At 38.9% G+C, this 24080-nt stretch overlaps 1 protein-coding gene across 1 annotated transcript in view; it reads right to left on the bottom strand.

Annotated features, from left to right (window-relative positions):
• Positions 1-23018, bottom strand: part of KANSL1 (KAT8 regulatory NSL complex subunit 1) — a 180676-nt gene extending 157658 nt beyond the window's left edge. Inside the window, exon 1 of the mRNA XM_039250643.1 lies at positions 22885-23018. The gene's annotated coding sequence lies outside the window, so the exon portion shown is untranslated. The remainder of the gene's footprint in view (positions 1-22884) is intronic.
• Between the last annotated feature and the right edge of the window lie 1062 nt (positions 23019-24080).

The following is a 24080-nucleotide window of genomic DNA, read 5'->3' as shown; positions in this document are numbered from 1 at the left end:
GTATTAAAACTCAGGAGAAAGTCCGAAAGCCTAAACCATTTAGTTTCAAAAAACCAGGGACCAGTTTCTGTTTTTTATCATCGCATGATTACATCCCGGGGACCTAGTCCAGAGCCTTGCAAAAAGAGGCACTTTGTAAGAATTTGCTGAATAAATGAAGAAAAGTATAGTGCAGTAACTAAGAATATAGGATCCAGGGGTAGCCCTAGATTTTACCTGGCTCCTTGACTTGTGAGCTGTGTTACTTCAGGCAAAGTACTAAACCTATAAGCCCCAATTTCTGCTCTGTAAAAAAGAGATAGTAATACCTACCTCATGAACTTAACTATTATTGTTATTAGTTAACTAATGAAGCTATTTTCCCAAGTTCAGTTAATTGAAAAGGTTAAAATACGAGATAAGATCAACACTTCTTCCCGAATTCAAACTTCAGATCCTTATCTACACACTCCAACAATGTTTTCATTCATAAACTCAGATAACACTATCCATAAAAATACTTCGAGCTCCCTGAAAACATATTCTAATTCTGAAAAAGATTTACATTCATAAATCCAAAACTACATAAAAAGGTAAAATGCATTTATTCAACAGAAATTTAGTGAGTACCAATTAAGCTCAAGACCCTGTTCCAGATGTCACAGAAATGAACATACCATTCTATTTAAGACAACATTAAAACTGTATCATGAAAGAAATATCTTTAAACTAAAATTGGTGCATGCTGTCATGTTAATATGTAATCAGTTAAATATTAAGTAGAAAGCCAGAATGAATGAACTGAGCTAATAGTAAGAAATTTAAATCAAAGAATTTTGATGTAGAAAGAATATGCAGGAAGGTCATCTAGTTAAACCTCCCACTTTTATTAGTGGGAAAATGAGGTGAGGCCAACAGAGAACAGTTAAGATTCTACCCTAAGCCCCACAGCAGAAGCACACAATGGGATCAGAGGTCAGTATCCAATTCTCACTTTCCCACTACATCATCTGCCTTCCAGAGTTATATCCTCCCAACAGAAACATGCTACTGACTTGACATATAAGAACTATAAATGTGACAAAGGTATTAAACTCAAACAATACTACCTATTTCACAGTTTCACAAGTATCAAGATTTGGCCAAATGTAAGTAAAAAAAAATCCTCACACAATAACTGTAAGGCTCAGAAATCAAGGGTTTTGGGTTTTTTTTTCCCCATTAAATGGTGGTCTCAACTGATTCAAAATATGTATTATGTACTCAGTCCAATAGCAACAAACTTTCAGTAAGATTAAACAACTTAAGGCATTTGAAAAACTTTTGTAAATGACAAAGTAGTGTAAAAAAGCATGGCATTTCTTAGTTTCAATCCCACCTAAAAACAAGATAAATTTCTTCTACATACTAGAGATACAGACTTTCAAAGTTACATAAAGATATTACCTTACCATTTTACCACCGAAGTGATCCAATAACTCACTGAGAAGCAAAACTAATCTGAGGCAGCGTCATGACTTACTTGTGTTAGTAATAACAATAACTAAAGTTACAGGTTAACTCTGAAAGCACTCCTAAATCTAGAAATACTTTATTTTGGGATAATTCAGAAGATAGCAACTAATACAACTGTACCTCTTAAAGAAAAGAGTTGGGCTCTTTCACGCCATCAGCTACATTAGGGTCTAACACCAAAGACTAATGGTTTTCTCCTCCCAGCTGCCAGATTCGAAAGCAGCAACACAAGCACTGGCTTCTAACGCATGCAGTTCAACGAGGGCTTTATTCTCAAGTTGTCAAACAAAAAACTATACTGACTATTTAAGTGGATTTTAATTCATTCTACTGCTTTAAATTTTAGTATAGAACATTTAGGGGCGCCCGGGTGGCTTAGTCGGTTAAGCGTCCGACTTTCGCTCAGGTCATGATCTCGCGGTTCGTGGGTTCGAGCCCCGCGTCGGGCTCTGCGCTGACTGCCAGCTCGGAGCCTGGAGCCTGTTTCAGTCTGTGACTCCCTCTCTCTCTGACCCTCCCCTGCTCACGCTGTGTGTGTGTCTCTCTCTCTCTCTCTCTCTCTTAGAAATAAATAAAAAACATTAAAAAAAATTAAAAAAAAAATTTTAGTATAGAACATTTAAAAATTCTCAAATAATTAGAATTAACCAAAAAAGTTCACTGACCAAACATAACAGAAGGAGTGTTCCAATATTCTGACTTTGCAGATGAGGCAATGTCAAATGAAGCAATCTGCCTAGGACCTTAAACACTGTTTCAGATAATAAATTTGAATGTCAGAATTTGCCCAAAATTTCCCAAGAAACTGCCTGGCTTCTTTTCTAGATGAATCATAGAAGAAAACACACAGAAGAACTTCAAGGTAGCCATTGGCAGCCAACTGTTGGAGGGCCTGGTTAAGAGAGTCAGAGGGAAAAAATTGTTCAGAGAGAAAAGGAGGCAACAGGTGCACAAGGCAAATGTCACTTAAAATTTTTTTAAGTCCGGTGCTCGCTTCGGCAGCACATATACTAAAATTTTTTTAAGTCCGGGGAGCTTGAGTGGCTCTGTCAGTTGAATGACAGACTCTTGATTTCATCTCAGGTCATAATCTCAAGGTTGTGGGACTGAGCCCCAGGTCAGGCTCCGCACTGGGCATGGAGCTTGCGATTCATATTCTCTCTCTCTCTCTCTCTCTCTCTCTCTCTCCCCCCCCGCCCCTCCCCCACTCGTGCGTAAGCTCTCTCTCAAAAAAAAAACAACTTTAAGTCGGTTGCTGAGTTCAAAGTTAAGATGCAACTTCTAAAATCTCACTTTGATGGCAGAGCAAACCTAGGGATTTTGGAGACAGCACGCCTGTTCCCTCCACGGGAAAGGCACACCATTCTTGGAAAGGAACATATCTTTTTAAATCACTAATTCCTGGATTCTTGAACTGAGTTTTCATGTACACTACGGAGCACAAGGCTATAAACCAAGGCGTAACTGAAGCCAATGAATAATCAGGGGAGATACCTTGCTGGAGTGTCAATTTCACTCAAGGATTGTAGTAAAATTGCATACACTTTTGTTAAAATAAACATATTACAGAGCAAAATGCTAAATTCTCTCTTTTTTTTTTTTTTTTTTTCAAGATAAAGGAGACTTCAGAGAAATGTCCCTTTTGTGAGAAGTTGCTCTGGACAACCCTAGACTGAGGACACTTTAAAGGAAAGTAGGAGAAACAATGCTTTAGATCATTTACCAATAAATATGCATCCCAAAGAGTCCTGAACATAATCCCCCTATAAAGATAATGTAACTTGGAGAGATCTTATATAGAAATTGTTGTGGATACAATAGTATAAATAAGACCATAAGCTACTAGAACATGACTATAATTCAGGAAATGCTAAAGTCCTTGTCTTATCTCTGTCACTCATTTACTAAGAAATCAAATATAATCTCCTTAACAATAATCTTTTCTCATTTCTGAACCAGATAAAAATAACAGAATACAATATTCAGTGTTTTCAGCCACATTCCAATTTAATTCCCATGATCAAATTTAGACACAAATTTATCTAACAAAGTTGGTCACAAATGAACTAACTTCAACTAGCAGAACAAACAAATTAAAAAAATAAAACAGCTGTATGAAAATCTAACTTCTAGGGGAACTTGGGTGGCTCAGTCAGTTAGGCATCCAACCTCAGCTCAGGTTCATGAGTTCAAGCCCCACACTAGGCTCTCTGCTGTCAGCGCAAAATAAATAAAAATAAATATATATTTTTTTAATTTTTATTTATTTATTTTGAAAGAGAGAAACAATGCATGTGCTAGCCTGAGCAGGAGGATGAGAAGAGAGAGAACTCCAAGCAGATTCCGCATGCTGTCAGCAAAGAGCCTGATGTGGGGCTCAAACCCACAAACTGCGAAATCATGACCTAAGCCAAAATCAAAAGACGGATGCTCAAGTGAATGAGCCACCCAGGTGCCCCTAAAATAAACATCTCTTTTTAAAAGTGCATCTTCTGTGGTATAAAGAAGAAAAAAATCTTTCTATGTAAGGGAAGGGATAAAACTTACATTTCCTATGATAACTGTACTGGCAACATCAAAATGTGACCTTGGTGGTAATATTTAGCCTAAGTCATTAAATTTTTACAACATGACAACAGTAATACTAGCATTCCTGCCTTGAATGACTTTCTTTTTCAGTAAAACTGGATATCCCCTTAAAGCCCTAACACTGATTTCCATTCATTCATAAATATTTACTGAGTGTCTACTGAATGGCAATCACTGTAGTACCCCTGGGGGGAAAAATACTAAGTCACCATCATAAGTTATGTGGTAGCCAAGAAAAATTCCTTCTATTCATTGACAAATTAAATGGTTAAAAATTCAAAGCTAAGAAGTCATAAGAGAATAATTAGCAAAATTTAGTGCTTTGTGCTTCCAACTCCATTCTCTTCTAATCCCTTTTGTGAAGCATGCCTAAACTACACCAAGGATGCTAAAATTAGGTATTGTTTACGGCATAACCAGAATGAAGTAGCTAAGTACCCCAAAACTGACACCAAGAGAAGCTAAGGGAACCAAGGAGGCAAGGATCTAAAGTAGTGGGCTTAGAACCTCTACCCTGAATGTCTCAAGATAGGCAAAGGTCTAGTAGAGGAAAATTTGGGACCTAATCCAATTGCACTTAATTCTGCATCCCCCTTTTCCTTCTCAAATATTTGTGGCTGCCCTGGGGGGATGCTTTTAGGTCTCTTCTGACTGCCATGGATTCAATAACACATCATTTCCTACACATTAGTTATGCTATCATTTCCATTCAGAAATTAGGCAATTAGAATTTGCTATTGCTAAATGAATGTACAAAGTTAAGCCACAATTATTTCAAGATGAAGTCAAGAACGCATCTCAATTCATATAAGGCTGTTAGTACCCTGATACCTAAAGCAGAGAAAGACATAAAAAGAAAAATGAACAAAACCAAAAAAACAAAAATCACACTTCAGACCAATATCCCTATGGACAACACTAGCAAAACACTAGCAAATGAATCCAGCAACATATAAACAGGACAGTACACCTTTGCTAAGTGTGACTAATCCTAGGAATTCAAGGTTGGTTTATTACCTAAAGTCAATTAATGTAATATATTGTACTAATAAAGGATTAAAACCACATGATCACTCAGCTGATGCAGAAAAAGCATTTGAAAAAATCCAATATGCTTGCATGATAAAAATACACAAGAAATCAAGAATTGAAGAAAACTTCCTCAACCTGACAAAAGGTATCTATGAAAAAACCACACCTAACATCACAGTTAATGAAGAAAGACTGAATACTTTCTAAGATCAAGAACAAAACAAGCATGTCAGCTCTCACCACTTTTATTCAACATTGTATGGAGATTTTAGCCAGGGCAATTACGCAAGAAAAAGCAACAAAAAGCATTCAAGTTACAAAGGAAAAAATAAAATTAATCTATTTGTACATAACATATTGTATATTAAAAAACCTTAAGGAACCTACAAATATACTATTAGAACTAAAAAGCAAATCCATCAATATTATATAAGATCACTATACAAATATCAATTCTATTTCAATACACTAACAATGAACAATCTGAAAATGAACTAAAAAACAATTCATCTACAATAGAATCAAAAAAGAATACTTAGAAATAAATTTAACAAAAGTATAAAATTTACACTCTGAAAATGACAAAAATTGTCAAAAGAAGTGAAAGAAGTTCTAATTAAGTGGAAAGACATCCCATGTTCATGGATTGGAAGATATAACATTATTAAGATGGCAATTACCAACTAAATTGATCTACAGATTCAATTCAATCCCAGAATATCCAAAATAATCTTGAAAATGAAGAATGAATTTGGAGGACTCAAACTTCCTGATTTCAAAATCTAACTCAATTCCATAGAAATCAAGACAGTGTGGTACCAGCATAAAGACAGACATATAGATCAATGAAATATTGTTGAGAGTCCAAAAGTAAGACCTCACATTCACAACTGATTTTTGACAAGAGTGCCACAATAATTCAAAAGGGAATGGGGGATAGTCTTTTCAGCAAACAATGCAGGGATAACTGGATATTCACATGCAGTGGAATGAAGCTGGATCCCTATCTCACACCTTCCACAAAAATTAACTTAAAATGGATCACAGACCTAAATTTAAGAGCTAAAATCATAAAATTTCTACAAGAAAACAAGAGTAAAATCTTAATTTTCAGATACAGCACCAAAGTACATGTGGCAAGAAAAAAACATGTAGTTTGGACTGCATGAGAATTATACATTTTGTGCATTAAAGGATCCCATCAAGAAAGTGAAAACATAACCCACAGAATGGAAGACAATATTCGAAAATCATATGTGACAAAGGACTTCTTTCCAGAATATATGAAGAAATCTTATAACTCAATAATAAAAAGACAATCCAGTTTTTAAAAAGGGCAGGGATGCCTACGTGGCTCAGTCAGTTAAGCATCTGACTGACTCCGGATTTCAGCTCAGGTTGTGGCCTTGCTGTTCATGAGTTTGAGCCCCATGTGGGGCTTTGTGCTAATAGTGCAGAGCCTGCTAAGGATTCTCTCTCTCTGCATCTCCAAATAAGTAAACTTTAAAAAAAAAAAGGGGGGGGGGGCAAAAGTTTTGACAGACATTTCTCCAGAGATACACAAATAGCTAATAAACACATGAAAATATCTCATCATCATTAGTCATCAGGAAAATGAATTCAAAGCCATGAGATACTACTTCACATCTCCTAGCATGGCTATAATCAAAATGATGGATAGTTAAAAATGTTGACAAGGCAGGTGCCTGGGTGGCTCAGCCGGTTAAGCTTCTGACTTCGGCTCAGGTCATGATCTCATAGTCCGTGAGTTCAAGCCCCGCGTCAGGCTCTGTGCTGACAGCTCAGAGCCTGAAGTCTGCTTCCGATTCTGTATCTCCTTCTTTCTCTCTCTGCCCTTCCCCCACTTGTGTGCATGCTCTCTCTCTCCCTCCCTCTCTCTCTCTCTCTCAAAAATAAATAAATAAACCTAAAAAAAATGTTGACAAGAATGTGAGGCAATTTGTGGGTGTGAAGGTAAAAGGGTTATATCTAATTTGGAAAACAGTTTGGTGGTTCCTCAAAAGTTAAACAGAGTTACCATGTAACCTGGCAATTCTACTCCTAAGTATACACCCAAAAGAGATGGCCAAACAAAAACTTATACAAGAATGTTTACAGCAGCATTATTCATAATAGCCAAAAGATAGAAACAACCCAAAAGTCCACCAATCAATTAACAGATAAGCAAAATGGGGCATATCCATGCAATGGAATATTATGTAGCTGTGAAAAGGAATAAAGTACTGATCTATGCTACCACATAGATGAACCTTGAAAACATGCTAAGTGAAAGAAGCCAGTCACAAAAGTACACATACTGTATGATTTTATTTATATGAATGTCCAGTATAGGCAAATTACAGACACAGAAAGTAGATTACTGATTGTCAGGGGCTGAGGGACAAATGGGAATAGGGAGTGACTGCTAATAGACAGAGGGTTTCTTTTTGGGGAGTTGTAAATGTTCTAAAATTAGAACTGTGCATCTGTGACAGATGCACAACCATGTAAACAACTGTACATTTTAAATGGGCAAATTTTATATGTGAAATATCTTTCAATAAAGCTGTAAAAACAAAAATGGATGGAGCCAAAATAATACTTAATTTCTAAACAGTTTCACTTCCCCCCCCCAAAAAAAGCTGAACCACTTGCAAAAATGTCAAGAGAAGGCAAGCCATAATTATTTTATTTTCCCTTAAGAGATTACCTCGGAGCACGAATTTGCCTTCATGTTACACCTGCAAACTCATTACCAGCATTATACATAAGCAAAAATGAAGTTCCATCAAACCTGACTTACTCTAAATTATATGAGAATGAGATGAAGAAGACCCAACATGTCAGCAATACAATCAGTCATCTATAGGAAGATATAAACTAGAACATCAGTGAGTGAAGGGTTTAAGGAACACAAAATCCTATTACTGGAAAGGCTGTCTTCAATGAGATAGGATTGGAATGTATTACTATTTTAAAAGCTCAAAACAAAAGCAATGATATTATACTTTGTCCTAAGAATTTTATAGCAGAAGCAAGGCTTCTCTACATGGGTAGTTCAAGAAGAAAAAAAATGGCACTGTCATCCCTAGCGCTATTTAGAATAGAGAGAAGATACCCTAATCCACAGATCAGGATCCGAGAGGAAGAGTATCTGCTGAACAAGAAGTATGCTCATCAGTCAACTCATTTCCAAGCCAGGTTAATTATTTGTTTTTTTCCCCCTTAAATCAACAATTCTTTTTTGTTTTCATATGCTCCAATATAAATGTGTTTAGCATATAAGTCTACCCCCAGTAATACTCAGAGTGATAAAATGAATGATGAACTGGCATTCAAGTTCTAGCTCTACCACTAGGTACCTATGTGACTTTGGGGAAATGGCAGCACCACTCTCGTTCTTGATGTAGAAAATAACAGAGCTAGACTTGTTAAATCAAGATTTCTTTTTTTTTTTCACTCTTTTTTGATGTTTATTTATCTTTGAGAGACAGAACATGAGTGGGGGAGGGGCAGAGAAAGATGGAGACACAGAATCCGAAGCAGGCTCTGGGCTCTAGGCTATCAGCACAAAGCCTAATGTGGGGTTCAAACTCACGAACCGTGAGATCATGACCTAAATCTGCGTCCACCCATGCGTCCCAAATCAAAATTTATTTTGAACTCTAATGCTCAATGATTTAGAAACCTGAAAATGACAACAATAACAATAATGTGAGTTTCAACAATCTCTGTGTTTAACAACACAAAACTTCTTTGCGGGGGAACTGATAAAAAATTTTAAGTAACAGAATAATGCTTTCTCAAAAATAATTAGAACCTACAACATATACAAATAACAGAACTTGGTTCTAAATTATAATCAGAAACTGGCATATTATGACGCACTAGTAATAGAGATACAAAACACACTTAACTAACATTGCGTAGACCGAGGGAAAATTTTTAATGTTTATATGAATTCACTTCCCTGCCTCCTCCCCTTTCTGCCCACCCCCTTCTATCCTAAACACATTCATAAAAAATGTGCTTATCAAAAAAATGTTTATGGTTACCTAATTTTAGGCAAAAAAAAAAATCTAGACTTTAGATAAAATTGTTTAAGAAGCAAATGCATAATACAAAACAAACAGATGGACTTTACAATACTGTCCTGAATGGAAGGAATTAAAAAATCAGGAGGTCAACCCAAATTGTTTAGAAATGTTTACACTTTAAATTGCTAAGGAGTCTGGGGGTGGGGGAGGGGAGAAAAGGGACCAGTAGAACAAGGGAAAAACAACTTTACTCAGAATAAAACGACAAAAACTGAAGAAAAGCAACAAAAGATGATAAATTGTAGCTGAGCAGGAGCACTAAGACATACATAGGCAAAATGATTAAAACCTTGTAAGAAAATGCAAAGCCACAAAGAGGTGGTTTAAATATGTAAAAAACAACAATATGCCAAATAAAAACTGGATGGGTCACTTGATAAATAGGGCATAAACAGTGATAAAAGCAAGATAGCTGATCATTTTAATTTGCTTCAATATTTACTCAGGAAGGTATGAGGAAAAAAATCCTATTTCTAAATTATTCTTTAAGCCATATAAATAACTGAGAGTGAATCAAATTCATCATAAAAAAAGAAAAAACCATGCTTCGAAACTAGCATATCAGATATTAAGTAGTCGTGGAATCCCAAAGTATCCTCTGCATTTTAAAACAATGTAAGTATAAAATTATAAAACTGCAGGGAAGAACTTAACTGGCCGACAGTCATGAGAGGAGTGACCTCCCATAAGCCCCAGAAAGATGGGATCCAGACCCGTTTCCCTCATCAACATTTATCCAGCCCCCTGCTCAACTCCTGGCATATTTAGGCACTCAAAGTATATTTGTGGAACAAAAATGAACAGAAACATGCCATCAGTATATAACTCCCATGTACTCAAGAGAAGGGCGCTGGCTGCGAGCTTCAAATTGGCCAAACTGGCAAATCTCTAACAGATTAGACCAGAAGATGTATCAGCATGAATAAGCTTCTGAGGAAAACACATCACAGCTTCTAAAAGAGGAAATCACACCATACCATTCTACCCAAATTCTCAGAGAAGAAAGTCAGTATGTGAATACAATTTGTGCGGGCTTTTTATTAAGAGTCTTGTGCTGAGGCACCTCCCCAAATGAAGAAGTATAAGCACAAGACTGATATCAGGTACCATTTTTGCAAATGCTATATTTGCTATTTTAATGAATTATATTAAAGACATGGAGAAAATTCCCCATTTTGCAGGTGGAATGATGAGCTCCCTGATAGTGAAATAATACAGAGCTGGAACTGAGAGGTGAAAAGGATTTTTAAGTGTATCAAATGAGAAACATTTGCAAAAACTAGGGATTTATTTTCAGCTTAGAGAACACTTTGGCAAGCATGAAAGTTGTCTAAATATCTAAAAGATCTGTCCAGCAGAAGAGAAACTAGAGCTGCAGTTCCTATGTAGACAAAATTAGGCCCAAAGTGGAAATTGCAGAGGGGGCACATTTCAACTCAACATAAGGTCAAGCTTTCTAACCATCAGACCTAACTAAAAAGGTGATTCTTACCCTGAATTACCTCTAAGAGCCCAGTGAGAGAGACGAAACTAAAATAAAACAGACAAGAAAATGGCAGGTATTATTACAGCATGGACAAATGGAAAGTAAGCCATCTACTTTTTAGGTTTTTTACTTAGGAAAAAACCTAAAAGTTGTTCCCAAAGAATTCATGGCTTCCAGTCCAAAAAATGAATTTTTGAATAATTACAGAATGTTCCCCTAAAGACACTGTGATGTTCTGTGCAAAGGTGGGGGAAGGGGTAGGGGGTGGGGGCTGGAGTCAAGGAAAAGACTAAAAACAGAACATATTTTCCTGTCTTTCTAGCAAATAATAATTTGGCTGTATCTGAAATATAGTTATGACTGGTTACCATAAGTCCAGAAAGGCAAAGCAATGCTAACAAGGATCCAAAGAAGTGTAAATGGAATGACTAAGAGGCCGAAGGAGGTTTCACCAGAGATTACACCTTAAAATCAATCATCTTCAGCTGAGAAACATGAAAGCCAAGGGCACTATGATCAAAATCAGAAATGTATCAATATGGCAAATATACTAATTTATTCACCAGATCTCAGTACAATATATTAAGCTTTTAAACTTCAAAAGGTAGTCTTTTTTTCCACAATATAATAAAAAGAAATGTGTGGAATGTGTTATCACCAAGAGGTATTTAGGGTTAAGAATACTCAAGAAGTGCATAAATGTATGTATATTAAGTCCATTCTGGGGTCCTCCAGGATACGAGTGACACCTTAGGTGAGGCCCTAAGTCTCTGGAGTTAATGGCTTATAAGGTAACATTGTCTCACCTCAAAACATCTCTTGGTGACAGAATAATTGGCTGATGACCTCTGTCTAACAGACTCAGTGAGATTTGTTGCTATAGTTCCTTTCATTCTTTTATTTATGTATATGTTTGTTGTTATATCTTTATCTTTTATATATTTAGAATCCTTATATATCTCTATATCCTGAATGTTTCATTTATTACATACTCAACATTCTACGACATTAAAAGTTCTTCAAAAATACCGTTTATGGCTGTATAATCATCCATCCTTAAATATGCCATAATGTACCGATTAATCTCACTGCTCATTCAAGTTTATTCTCAGTTCTTACTAGTATAAATAATGTTACATGAATATCTTTGTCCACAAATCTTTCTATATATCTCTACTTTTCTCCCCCATAAGGTAAACTCCTAGAAGCAGAATAACTAAGTTAAAGGGCATCTTTAGATTTTTCTATACATGTTGCCAAAATACATTCCAGAAAAACTGGGCCCAATGCACACTTCACTAGCAGTTTTGGAGACTGCCCCCTTACTACCTTTGACAACATAGTTCAATTGCCAGGATAGGTTAAAAAAAATACTCTACGGGGCACCTGGCTGGCTCAGTGAATGGAGCTTGTGCCTCTAGTCTTGGGGGTCATGAGTCTACCCAAATGGGGTATAGTTAACTCAAAAAAATAGTATATCAGTTTAATCTGCATTCCTTTAATTACTTCAGAATAAATATGTTTCTCATATGCCCCTTGGCAGCTGTATTTCTTCCTTGTGAACTCTGACTAGTTCTTTGTCAGTAAGGCTTTTCTTACTTTCCTTTGGTATAAACTTCAAAAACCTATGATGCAGTCACATATCAGTGACTTTGGCTCCCCCTCCTGGCCAAAAAAATTACTACATGATCAAAACCTAGATAAAAATAAACCAGACTACCAATTGTACTTGACACTTGAACTGCTTGAAGTTCGTGAATCTATTTATACATAGGTTGCCTTCAATAAATACACTGGAAACATTTTTGGAAATTTGTGACAATTGAAAAAACTGGCAGATAAACCACATAGTCTAGAAATATCAAAAAATAAGTAAAATGTGGGGCGCCTGGGTGGCTTAGTCGGTTAAGCGTCCGACTTTCGCTTAGGTCATGATCTCGCGGTTCGTGGGTTCAAGCCCCGCGTCGGGCTCTGTGCTGACTGCCAGCTCAGAGCCTGGAGCCTGTTTCATTCTGTGACTCCCTCTCTCTCTGACCCTCCCCTGCTCAAGCTGTCTCTCTCTCTCTCTCCTAGAAATAAATAAAAAAAAACATTAAAAAAAATTAAAAAAAAAAAAAAGTAAAATGTTAGGTATATCATGAATGCATAAAATGTATATAGATACTAGTCTATTTTACAGCTACCACAAACTATATACAAACTAAAAAACTTAAAATTTATCAAAACTTACACACACAGAGTGTACATTATCATTTCATTTTTGATGTCTACTATTAGTAATAATATATAACACCTATGATATTTTGTCATATGAGAGTATTTACATAGATACAGGCAGACACGATTCATCTTATAAAAAGACAATGTAAACTGACAATATTGATACAGTAAAGTACGTAAATGTATTTTCTCTTATAGTCTTCTTATTAACATTTTATTTTCCCTAGCTTACCTTATTCTAAGAATTCAGTACAGAACACATATAACATAGAAAATACATGTTAATCAACTGTTTATGTTATTGGTAAGACTCCAGTCAACAATAGGCTACTTTTTTTTTTAACAGTAGGCTATTAGTAAACTGTGGGGGAGTCAAAAGTTTTATGTGGATCGGGGCGCCTGGGTGGCTTAGTCGGTTAAGCGTCCGACTTTCGCTTAGGTCATGATCTCGCGGTTCGTGGGTTCGAGCCCCGCGTCGGGCTCTGTGCTGACTGTCAGCTCAGAGCCTGGAGCCTGTTTCAGCCTGTGACTCCCTCTCTCTCTGACCCTCCCCTGCTCAAGCTGTCTCTCTCTCTCTCTCCCCTAGAAATAAATAAAACATTTAAAAAAAAAAAAAGTTTTATGTGGATCACTGACTGCACAGGGTCGGCACCCCTAACCCCTGCATTGTTCAAGAGTCAAATGTATAAGCTTGTCCAAATTCTGGATTGTTGCTAAAAACACAATTTTTATACAGTGATAAAAGAGTATGTGTCTAACCTCAACAGAGCACTAATGAAAAAGGAGGGAGAGAACACCTGACCACTAATAAAGAATTCTAATCAGTTCACTACCAAATATACTACCTGGTTGGAACATCACAAGCCTAAATAATATTCATATCCTTTACTTCATTCTAATAATGTGAAAACATTCTAGTTACCAGGTGACACTGGTTTGTCAGCAAATTGATCTCTTTTTCAAAAGCAAAACAAAGAAAACAAAAACACCTATGTCCCATTCAGTGGAAATTTAAAACAAAAACTTCCTTGTAATTCTATTCCAAGCTATTCAGCTGCTCACACAGAACAAGTTGGGTTCTACAGTTCCAAAGGGTAAGGTCGGGACTGGTGAATGGATGTGACTAACTCAGCTTTTTGACTGATACCCTCCCGAAGAAGTACTTCAGTGGGGCAACACAGCCCTTAGACTATCTGTTCAACACACACTCACCAAGTGCCAACATGGCAGGCTGGGACAGTAAAAGACAAGACACAAGCCCTGCTCTCAAAGGGCTTGGAGGCTAGCTGGGCGTGAGAAGCAAACCTGCAATCACTGTACAACAGAAGAAGTGTCAGCTGTGTGCACACACCCCCAAAGGCAATGCCTGGGGACACAGGAAGCTCTCAATGTCAGCTACTACTGCTGTCACTGTTACGGTCATCACTATTATTAAAGAACTCAGAGAACTTAAGCTTCTAAAACAGGGCAGAAGCCACTTTAAACAGAAGCAACTGCTGAGGTGAAGGCCCAGGGGCAAAGGAGCAGTAAGATGCTTACACAGAAGGAACTGCAAACTCAGCACCATTGAGTGCAGGGGGCTCAGAAAGGAGAGAGATGATCTGGCAGGGGCCAGATCACCAGGGCCTGGGTGCTTGGCAGAAGCATTTGAATTCCACCCAGAAAGCCAGGTAAGCCAGGCAAGGAGGAATATGATCAGATGATGAGATCGATATTTTGTAAGGATCACACTGGCAGCAACGTGGAAAACAGAAGGCAGTCAAGTAGAATAAATCATAAGGTGACAGAGGTCATGCAGACAAAGGGTGACAAAAGTCTGCACTCAGGAGAGAGAAGTGAAGGAGACTAAGAAAACATTATGAGCTAGGATCTCAAGAACATGGTGACCATTACGCCACAAGAAGGAATCCTGACTTGAGTGACTGGGTGAGTGATGGTACCACTCACAGAGACATGAAGATGGGAAGAGGTTGGAATAGGCAGAGTAGTTGATTAGGTCTTTTTTTTTTTTTTTTTAAAGTAGGTTCCATGCCCAGCAAGAGCCCAATGTAGGGCCTGAACTCACGACCCTGAGATCAAGACCTGAGTTGAGATCAAGAGTCAGATGCTTAACTGAGTGAGCCACTCAAATGCCCCTGATTAGATCATTTTGAAATGAAAATGGGACAGCCAAGTAGAGATGTCCAGGAGGCAGCTGTGTATATGCAGAGATAAAAAGGCCATTTAGAGCTAGAAAAAAACACATTTGCAAATCATCAGTATATGGATGGTGAGCGAGACAAAAACTGCTCTTAAAATGTCCCCTAGGAAATGCATAGGGTAAGAAGAGAGAGGGCCAAGCTAAGGCCAACAGTGATGTGAAAGAGGAAAAAAGTCCACAAAGTAAACAGAGCAGCCAGAGACGACAATGATGCAGACAGAGCCTGAACTCACATCATTTGTACTTTACTATGTGTCAAGCACCCCTCCATGTGCTTTCCGTGTATTAACTCATTTGCTCCTCAAAACAGTCCCGAGGGAGGTGTTATTGTTTTTATTATTTTTTCCCATTTTTCAGATGAAGTTAACTGAGGCACAGAGACATTAAATAATTTTTCCAAGGTAATACAGTAAATGGAAGAGCTGCGATCTGAATCTAGGATTCTGGATCCAGAGTCCAGGCTCTGTATCACTCTTGCACGTTGCTTCTCAGAAATGTAGACAGGAGGCCAGGAGGGACCACCGCCACCTCCTGGGGAATGAGCCACAGTGTCCACGACTACGAGGAGGCCTCAGAAGATGGCAAAAAGGGATCCTCCAAAACTGGCAACAGGGATGAACCTGTAAGGGAACTCATAGGTAGAATCTAGCCAAGAGCCAATGGTTGTAGTGTAGGGTTTTGTGTTCTTAAAAAGTAAGAGACTTGAATGTATTTAAAAGCTGGAGAACGAGAGCCAAAGGGCATGGGAGGTTGAAAACTGTTTGGGAAAAGAGACAACTGACAGCCAGAGGTCCCTACAAGGAGGGAGAAAAGAGCTCAAGAGGCCAGCAGGGTGGGGCTAGCATGGGAAGAAGCAAAGACAGACACAGGGACAGTGGACCCAAGAGGGCGTCTTCCCTAATAGGCTTTGTGTGCTCTCTGACCCGAGAGGCAAAGTCACTGGGGGAAGGGCGATTTCCTTTACAAGCAAGGCAGCTGTTCAACTTCCAAAGAAGCCCCCACAATAAGATGCTTTCAGAATTATAATGTTAATTAAAATGTTTTCTTCGATTCTTTTACCCGTTTCCACTCTCATCTGGCCATCTCACTTATTATAATCTAGGCTGCAAACATTTCACAAGATGATTTCCAAGGAAGAAAAAAAATCCAGCAAAAACTTAAATCACTAGACTGTCCAGACTAAAAAGATAATTTTTTAAAAAGATAATATTTTTCAATTTCTTCAAGTCAAGTACCTATATATATATTTTTGAGCCTCCAGAATTATGATGGCTACTCTTTGTCCTCCAGGGCAAACCAGTCAACAAGGCCCAGCACTGCTCTCCTCCCCTTTACCTTACTTTTCTCCCACCTCTGCTGGTCTGCCTCGGCCTCACCAGCACTCTCTCTGGCCTAGAGGAATGGCCCTTCCTCCCACAGTCCAAACAGTTACCCAACACTATGAACTCCTTCTCTTCAGGGCAGGGAGATAGGAGAAAGAATTTAGGAACTAGCCTCTGATGACAACTCACAAAGCAATTTCACAACATGTATTTCTCCAGAACAGTCCCAGAGCACGTAAAAATCTGAAAGCAATGGATGCTTCCTCTCCATAAAATGCACAAGAGCAAAGCCATATCATTTTACATCAGGCTGCCAAAAAATTGTCACTCTTCATATGTTTTATCTATAGAAAAGTCCTTCCAGCTCTCACTGAAGATCTATTTACTTCTCCTTGACAAATAATTTACAGAAGCTTAGTTTGCCGGTATCCTAGCCTACTACAGAAAGAAGCCATTAAAATAGCGGGGAGAGCGGCTGGAGGCTGGGACAAGGACAATAACTGCCTGACATTAAGGTGGGAGATCATGAAGGTAGATGATAACAGACAAAAGAATATAGAAAACAACCCAAGAGTGGGATGCCCCACTGGCTCAGCTGGAAGAGCGTGTAACTCCTGGTATCGGGGTCATGAGTTCAAGCCTCATGTTGGGTGTAGAGATCACTTAATAAAAAACAAAATTAAATTTAAAAAAGAATAACCCAAGAGTTACATAATACATACACACTAGTCCACTCAGACAGTGTATTTTTTGGTCTCTAAAGGCACATTATATTTTAGCCCAGTATAGAAACTGCTAGGCACAGTGAGGATGTTTCATAATTCTGGACTATGAAAAGATATAATTTTGTTCAAAGTGCTTCCTTTAAGGAGGCAGAGAAGCATGTAATACCTTCAGAAAAATCTTCACCTCAATGCTAACTTTTTAAGTCTTAATACTAGAAGTTTCAGGAGAAGGAAACCATCAAACAAAGGTGCACACAGGCCAATGGTGAAAGGTAAGGTTTCAAAACAAAACAGAAAGGTCAGCAGCAGCTAGATCATCAGAGGCCTATATTCTATGTTAAAAAGTTTGAACTTTACTCTAATGGCAAATAGGAAAGGAATGGAAGCAAAGGACTAACCAAGTCAGTCAGGCCACAGGAGGAACTTCCTCAAGGTCTTGCTATTTCTGGGGAGACCCATACTGTCTACCCAAAAATGACCGTGTGAAGCCAAATGTTAAAGGATAACCATGTCAGCTTCCTCAAGTGGGGCATCTGATTGCATAGAAAACGCACAGTGAAGGGGCTGTTATTTCCACATTACTGGGTATCCTTAGCTCCCCAACACCTAGAGACAGATACATGGGCCCAATTCTTACATTAAGGAAATCCCAAATATCAACTTCCACAAAGGATGTGACATGGAGAGCAATACTGTAATCTTGACCTTCATGTTTCAAATCAGAATTTTACTGACAGTTTAAAAAAAAAAAAAACAATCTAACCTTGGAAACTTTTGATTTTATATAAAGCTTCAATGGTAACAAAAATCTATACATAATAAAGATAAATCCATGAGAAGCCTACAGAAATAATCCACTTCTTTAAATCACATTCCCAGTTTGCACCAAATTTTTATTTCCTTTGTATAGGTGTTGAGGGTCTGAGGCTCTGTCACCCATGATGAGTGACGTTAAGTCTGTGGAGCTGATGAGGCTACTGGATGTTGTAATGGGTTGAACTGTGTCGCCCCCGAAAGAGATTCTGGACTCCTGATGCCACTACAGCAAAGCTGGAGATAGAGTCCTTACAGAAGTGATCAAGTTAAAACGAGGTCATTGGGGTGGGCCTGAATCCAGTATGGCTGTTATCCTTTTTAAAAGGAGAAATCTTAAGCACAAAGGCATGCATTCAGGGAGAACTCTGTATAAGGGCGAAGTCGTGTGGCCACAAACCAAGCAACTGCCAGCAGCTGGAAGAGGCCTGAACAGACCCTGCCCTAGTACCTGCAGAGGGAGCGTGTCCCTGCCCCCAGACGTCTGTTCTCCAGAACTGAGACGCAATACATTTCTGTTGTTTAAGACACTCAACTTGTGGCACTTTGTTACGGCAGCATGAGCAAACAGATGTCAGGAAGAAAATCAGCAGCTCATGTTTAGTGAGCACATACCAAGTGTTATTCTAAGCCTTTTGCAATAGCAAACTCTCTTAGTTCTTCTGAAGTCCACCCTGGGATCCAGATACTCTAATTATGCCCTTTACACAGATGAGAACACCAAGGCTCTAAGAGGTAAAGGAACTTGCCCAACATCAGCGAGAGTCCCCACTCTTACCACCAGGCTACAAGGAACTATTATTAATAATAATTATTGTAATAACAGTAGTAGCTCACTAAGCCAGATACCAGGGCCTTTACAGCTATCATATACACAACAATGCTGTGAAGCAAATTTTAATATTATTTCCAATACAAAGAAAGACTCTGAATCTCGGAGAGATTAAGAAATTGCCTAAGATCACACAGCCAAGAACATGATAGTGTATCTAACTGCCAACGTGAGGGAGTAAACAATGAAAATCTTTTTACTAAAACCTTAAGAGCAAACGTAAAATCTTTAAATGCCTGACCTTCCAACTCAATACTAGAAATATACTTCAACAAACTGAAAATACTTCAGGATCTCAGGAGAATTATGTGTCCTAGATGGCAATACCCTTTGTGATATATCCCTTTAGCCACTGTTCAAGGGCCATCTGCTCTCTCAGCTGTGGCCCTGGCTGTTTCTCTGACTTCCAGACACAGGATGAGAAGAGATATAAGAACTGAGATATTTCGCAGTTCGTGGGTTCGAGCCCCGCGTCGGGCTCTGTGCTGACTGCCAGCTCAGAGCCTGGAGCCTGTTTCAGCCTGTGACTCCCTCTCTCTCTGACCCTCCCCTGCTCACGCTCTCTCTCTCTCTCTCCTAAAAATAAATAAAACATTAAAAAAAAAATTAAAAAAAAAAAACTGAGATATTTACTGATTTTTGAAGGATTTTTTACTGATTTTGAAGTGAGAGTATCCTTCTCACTCTATGCTCTACCTGCCCAGTTCCTAGACTTAACAGGTAGGCAGTCACCATTTTGTTTATTCTCCTAAAGTTTTTTAAGTGCTTATACACCAAGCCAATACAAATTTTCTTTTCTCCTTTTTTCCCCTCCAAAACACATAAAGGGTAATATAGCATACATACTGTTCTGCATCTTGCTTTGACTATGTATGCTGGAGACCCTTCCATATCATATTGAATTATATTTTAATTCCACCCTTTGGTCAAGAACACTTTTTACTTGCTTCCATCATAGTTCAATCCAGCATACAAGGCAGCCAGCAGCCCATAAAGCTACCTGAGGCAAGGGATGGTGGCGCCATTTCACACGCCAGGGCCCACAGCTTTCCTACCAGCCCCTCATCTTGTCTTTGCTCTTTTCTCCAATTTGCCCACTTCTCCACCCCGCTCCTCTCCATTCCTTTCCCATCTCACCCATGTCCCCACCCTGACAACTGGACCTAGGAAGGTCAAACGTCATCCATAGTGCTTAATCATGGCTAGCAATGAAAAAGCTGTAGATCCCTGATATGCATAAGGGGGTAAGTAATCTCCATGGGAATTTCTTTTTTTTTTTTAACATTATCTTTGAGAGAAACAGAGACAGAGCACAAGTAGGGGAGAGGCAGAGAAAGGAGGAGACACAGAATCCGAAGCAGGCTCCAGGCTCCAAGGTGTCAGCACAGTGTCAGACGCAGTGCTTGAACCCATGAGCTATGAGATCATGACCTGAGCCAGTCAGTCATACGGCCAACTGACTGAGCCACCCAGATGCCCCCCCTTTTTTGTTAGTTTATTTAAGTTTATTTGAGAGACAGATAGAGAGAGCATGTGCACGAGAGAGAGAGAGAGAGAATTCCAAGCAGGCTCCAGGCTATCAGTGCAGAGCCTGACTTGGGACTTGATCCCACAAACAGTGAGATCACGACCTGAGCCGAAATGAAGAGTCGGCCACACAACTGACTGAGCCACCAAGGCGGCACTCCACTTATAATTATCAACAGTGCCTTAACCGCCTTCAGGTTGTTTTTGTTTGGCATTCTTTTCCTTTTGTTATCTTTCCTTTGGTACTCTGTGAAAAGGGTGCATATTGGCACTATTTTCTAAATGCATGGAAACAAACACATACTCAGGTCTAACATGTAAGTAATGCCTAGGGCACTTGGGGGGCTCAGTCGGTTGAGCGTCCGACTTTGGCTCAGGTCATGATCTCCCAGTTCATGGGTTCAAGCCCCATGTCGAGCTCTGTGCTGACAGCTAGCTCAGAGCCTGGATCCTGCTTCAGATTCTGTGTGTGTGTGTGTGTCTCTCTCTCTCTCTCTCTTTCTCTGACTCTCCCTGCTCGTGCTGTCTCTCTCTCTCTGAGAGAGTTTTATTTATTAAAACTTAAAAGTTTTTTAATAAATAAATAACATGTAAGTAATGCCTGATAGAACTAGAGTTCATTTTGAAATAAGAGAATCAGAAACAAAGTTCATGAGCTAGAAGAAATGAACATTTTGGCTCCAAAGTATACATTTTAATTAGCCTACCTTTTTTCTTTCTTAAAAATAAGCAGCTGTAATCTGAAAATACATCTTAGAAACATTTTAAAGATATTCACAATAAGAAAGAGAGTTCTCCCTTTTTGTTTTCTATCCTTCTAATTTCTATCCTTCATCCTCTTCTTCCCAAAAGGTTCCCTTTTATTTCCTGCCCAGATCAAACACTACAGTTTTCAAAGTGGTTTGTTTTTGTTTTGTTTAGTTTTAAGTAATAAAAGGATTTAAGCAATAAAAGGAATAGGAGAATGTTAGCAAATAAATTTCTTTAGACTCAAAAGAGGTCTCCAGTGATCTAAGGACTGGTGGGGAACATAAAATTAAGGCAGCCACATGGTAGGTAACAGGTGGTAATCACACAGTATGGAACACTCACTTGTTTTTCCATTCTTTTGCCCATCATGCCACAGGGCTTCGGTACAACTTCAGGGGTTACTGTGGGACTATATCGTAACATACCAGGTTAAGAGATTTAGAGTTGAAATCTTAAACATCATTTACGTCTTCAAAAGCAGGCCTCTATGTACCTAATAGCTTAGTTAAAACTGAGGTGACTGTAAAATAAAATCCGATATACTGGGTCTCAATTTCCTTAGGTTTCTAGAGAACTGGTACCCATTCATAGCCCCTTGCCTACTTCCTGAAGTAACAGGGGCCACCAGGTCCTGGCACAAAACACTAGGTGCCAGAGAAAAAAACTCCTGTACAAGGTCCTCCACTTCTCATGGGTTCAGGACTGCTGGCTGGATTCCCCATGCAACCCCTCCAACTCAACAAGGATCCAACAACAGCCGCTGGAACGTAAATGAAGATGAGAATTCAGTCTACACTGATCTAAAGATTTCCCACAGTCTAAATATTCAGGTTACACAGCCTACATTATTCTCTGATTTATTCGCTGCATTAGCTTGGAATTCCACAGGGCCGACCACCACGAGTCTTAACGACACTCGGATCTAGCTCCAAGGGAAGGCAACCTGTGCCACCTGGTAAAGCTGGCAGAGGGTATCCATCATTCCTGATCTTTCCCCATCATTCCTCTCACTGTACTCCCGACATACATCTTAACCTTTACCCTCTGTCTAGTCCTAATGCCAAGTCCTTTGGCCACCTACGTACAACAGATTAGAAGGAACCAAGAGACTGGAGGGCCACCATTATCAATATGGGCTTTTTCATCTCAAGATCACCGGGCCACACTGCCCAGCAAGTTTATCCTGCGAGATGAAACTTGGCACAAAGTGCTACCCGTTTGAGAAAAACAATGTAAATCTGAATGCACAGGACTAGAGGGCAGTAGGAGAACCTTCCAACAGAGTACTCGTAAACCAACAGGTACTTAGAACGTTCTCATCTACTTACTACCCGAAGTTTCAGAGTAAACAAATGGTTAATGACACATCCTTTGTAACACATGAATCAGCTACAGATTTGTAACAGAGGGACACACCCAAGTACCTATGACTCTAAAGTACCTGTTTGAAAGTGGATCTGGATGTTTGATTGTCAATCCATCCTACTGAGATTGGAACAGAATTTTTACAACTGTGTGGGCTGCCGTGGTTTAAAGTTAAAAAGGAAACACTTTATTAAAATGGAAGTTAATCTGAGAACTTCACCAATACTTTAACATCAGTAACCAAAAACACTAGCCAAAGTAAGGAGTAACTAACTAATCAGTCAGGAAAGCACACACACTAGGAGTTCAGGAAGGGAAAGGAGTGTCGGACAAGAGAACTTAAGAACTGCAAATCTAAGGATTTTAGAATATTCTCAATTCCGAAGAAAAAATTACAATGAGAACCTAAATTTTAAAAACCACACATCTTACCTTGAGAGGCATCCAAAGAGCAGTCATAGTGTCAGAGGAGTTCAGACAATACTCAGAAACGAGCAAGAAGGAAATCTCCGTAATCCCTCAGCCACCAAGTATGAGCAGGAAGGTTTTTTGTTTCAACAACGTATCTGAAAGAGAGGACTTCCAGTTAGACTAAAAACTAATCACAAAGAGGCAAACATTTTGGGCTATCTGGACAGAAATTAAAAGTACTATTTATCTGCCTCACCATCCTACAAAGATGTACAAAACAAAGCCCCCTTAGAAAAGGGCAAATGAGTGTATGTATATCTCCATCTACATGTAGAAATGTATTTTACATAAAATGTGGATTAAATGTGTAACACATACTTTAGATAACATAAAATTGCTTATCAAATAAATTATTTATCAAATAAATAACCAGAAAACCAAAAACCCAGCTGAAAAAAATGATTATCCAGGGTACTTCAAAAACACTATTGAAAAGTGATTTGTTAACTGACCATCTAAAAAGACCTTTGCCACATTTAATTGTATTCAATAAATTAAAACCTTTCTGACCATTCTGATGGCCCTAAATTCTATTCAAGTTTCAGAGCCCATTCTACATGAAAAAGAAAAATCTACTCTTGACTGAAGTGCTCCAAGCAAATAAAAGACCCTTCTTTCCTAGAGATCTTTAAAAGCAGACCAAACAACTTAATTTTGAGGACGAGAAGGAGGCAAGTTTATGTGGGGGAAGGAGGATCGATTAAATGACCTCTTGTCGGATCCTTGTTCAAGTCTTAGGCCTGGATGAAAATTCCAGCTTAACCAGTTACTGCTTCGCTTAAAATGGAGGCTTGCCCGAGCAGGGACCAAAAAACAGCACCCCCACCCCGCAAAAATAAATTTTGAAAAATCAAAGACTACAGTACCCTCATTTTTAAGAAAAATTGAAAATAAACACCTCTGGAGTGGATTTGTTCTTGCTATGCGCTTGTCACTTCTGCTTCGAAGACTTAGCATCACTTTCCTCACCGCTCATCGGATTGGGGGGGGGGGTTCGGGTGGGGGGGAGGAGTTTGATTCTTGACCCAAGTCTCAGGAGGGTTTAACAGCCCCTCCAAGATCCCCAACGCAAAAGCCAAGGGGAGAAGAGAAAGGGGAGAGCCTGAGTTCCCACCCCTCCCCCCACCTTGGACCCTAGTCCCAAACCTAGCCCCCCC

The sequence above is a fragment of the Hyaena hyaena genome, unplaced genomic scaffold (genome assembly GCF_003009895.1).
Source record: "Hyaena hyaena isolate Hyena2069 unplaced genomic scaffold, ASM300989v1 scaffold_378, whole genome shotgun sequence".
Classification (NCBI taxonomy): domain Eukaryota; kingdom Metazoa; phylum Chordata; class Mammalia; order Carnivora; family Hyaenidae; genus Hyaena; species Hyaena hyaena.
Note: the sequence above shows the minus strand (reverse complement) of the source record. Positions and strands in the feature narration are given on the sequence as shown.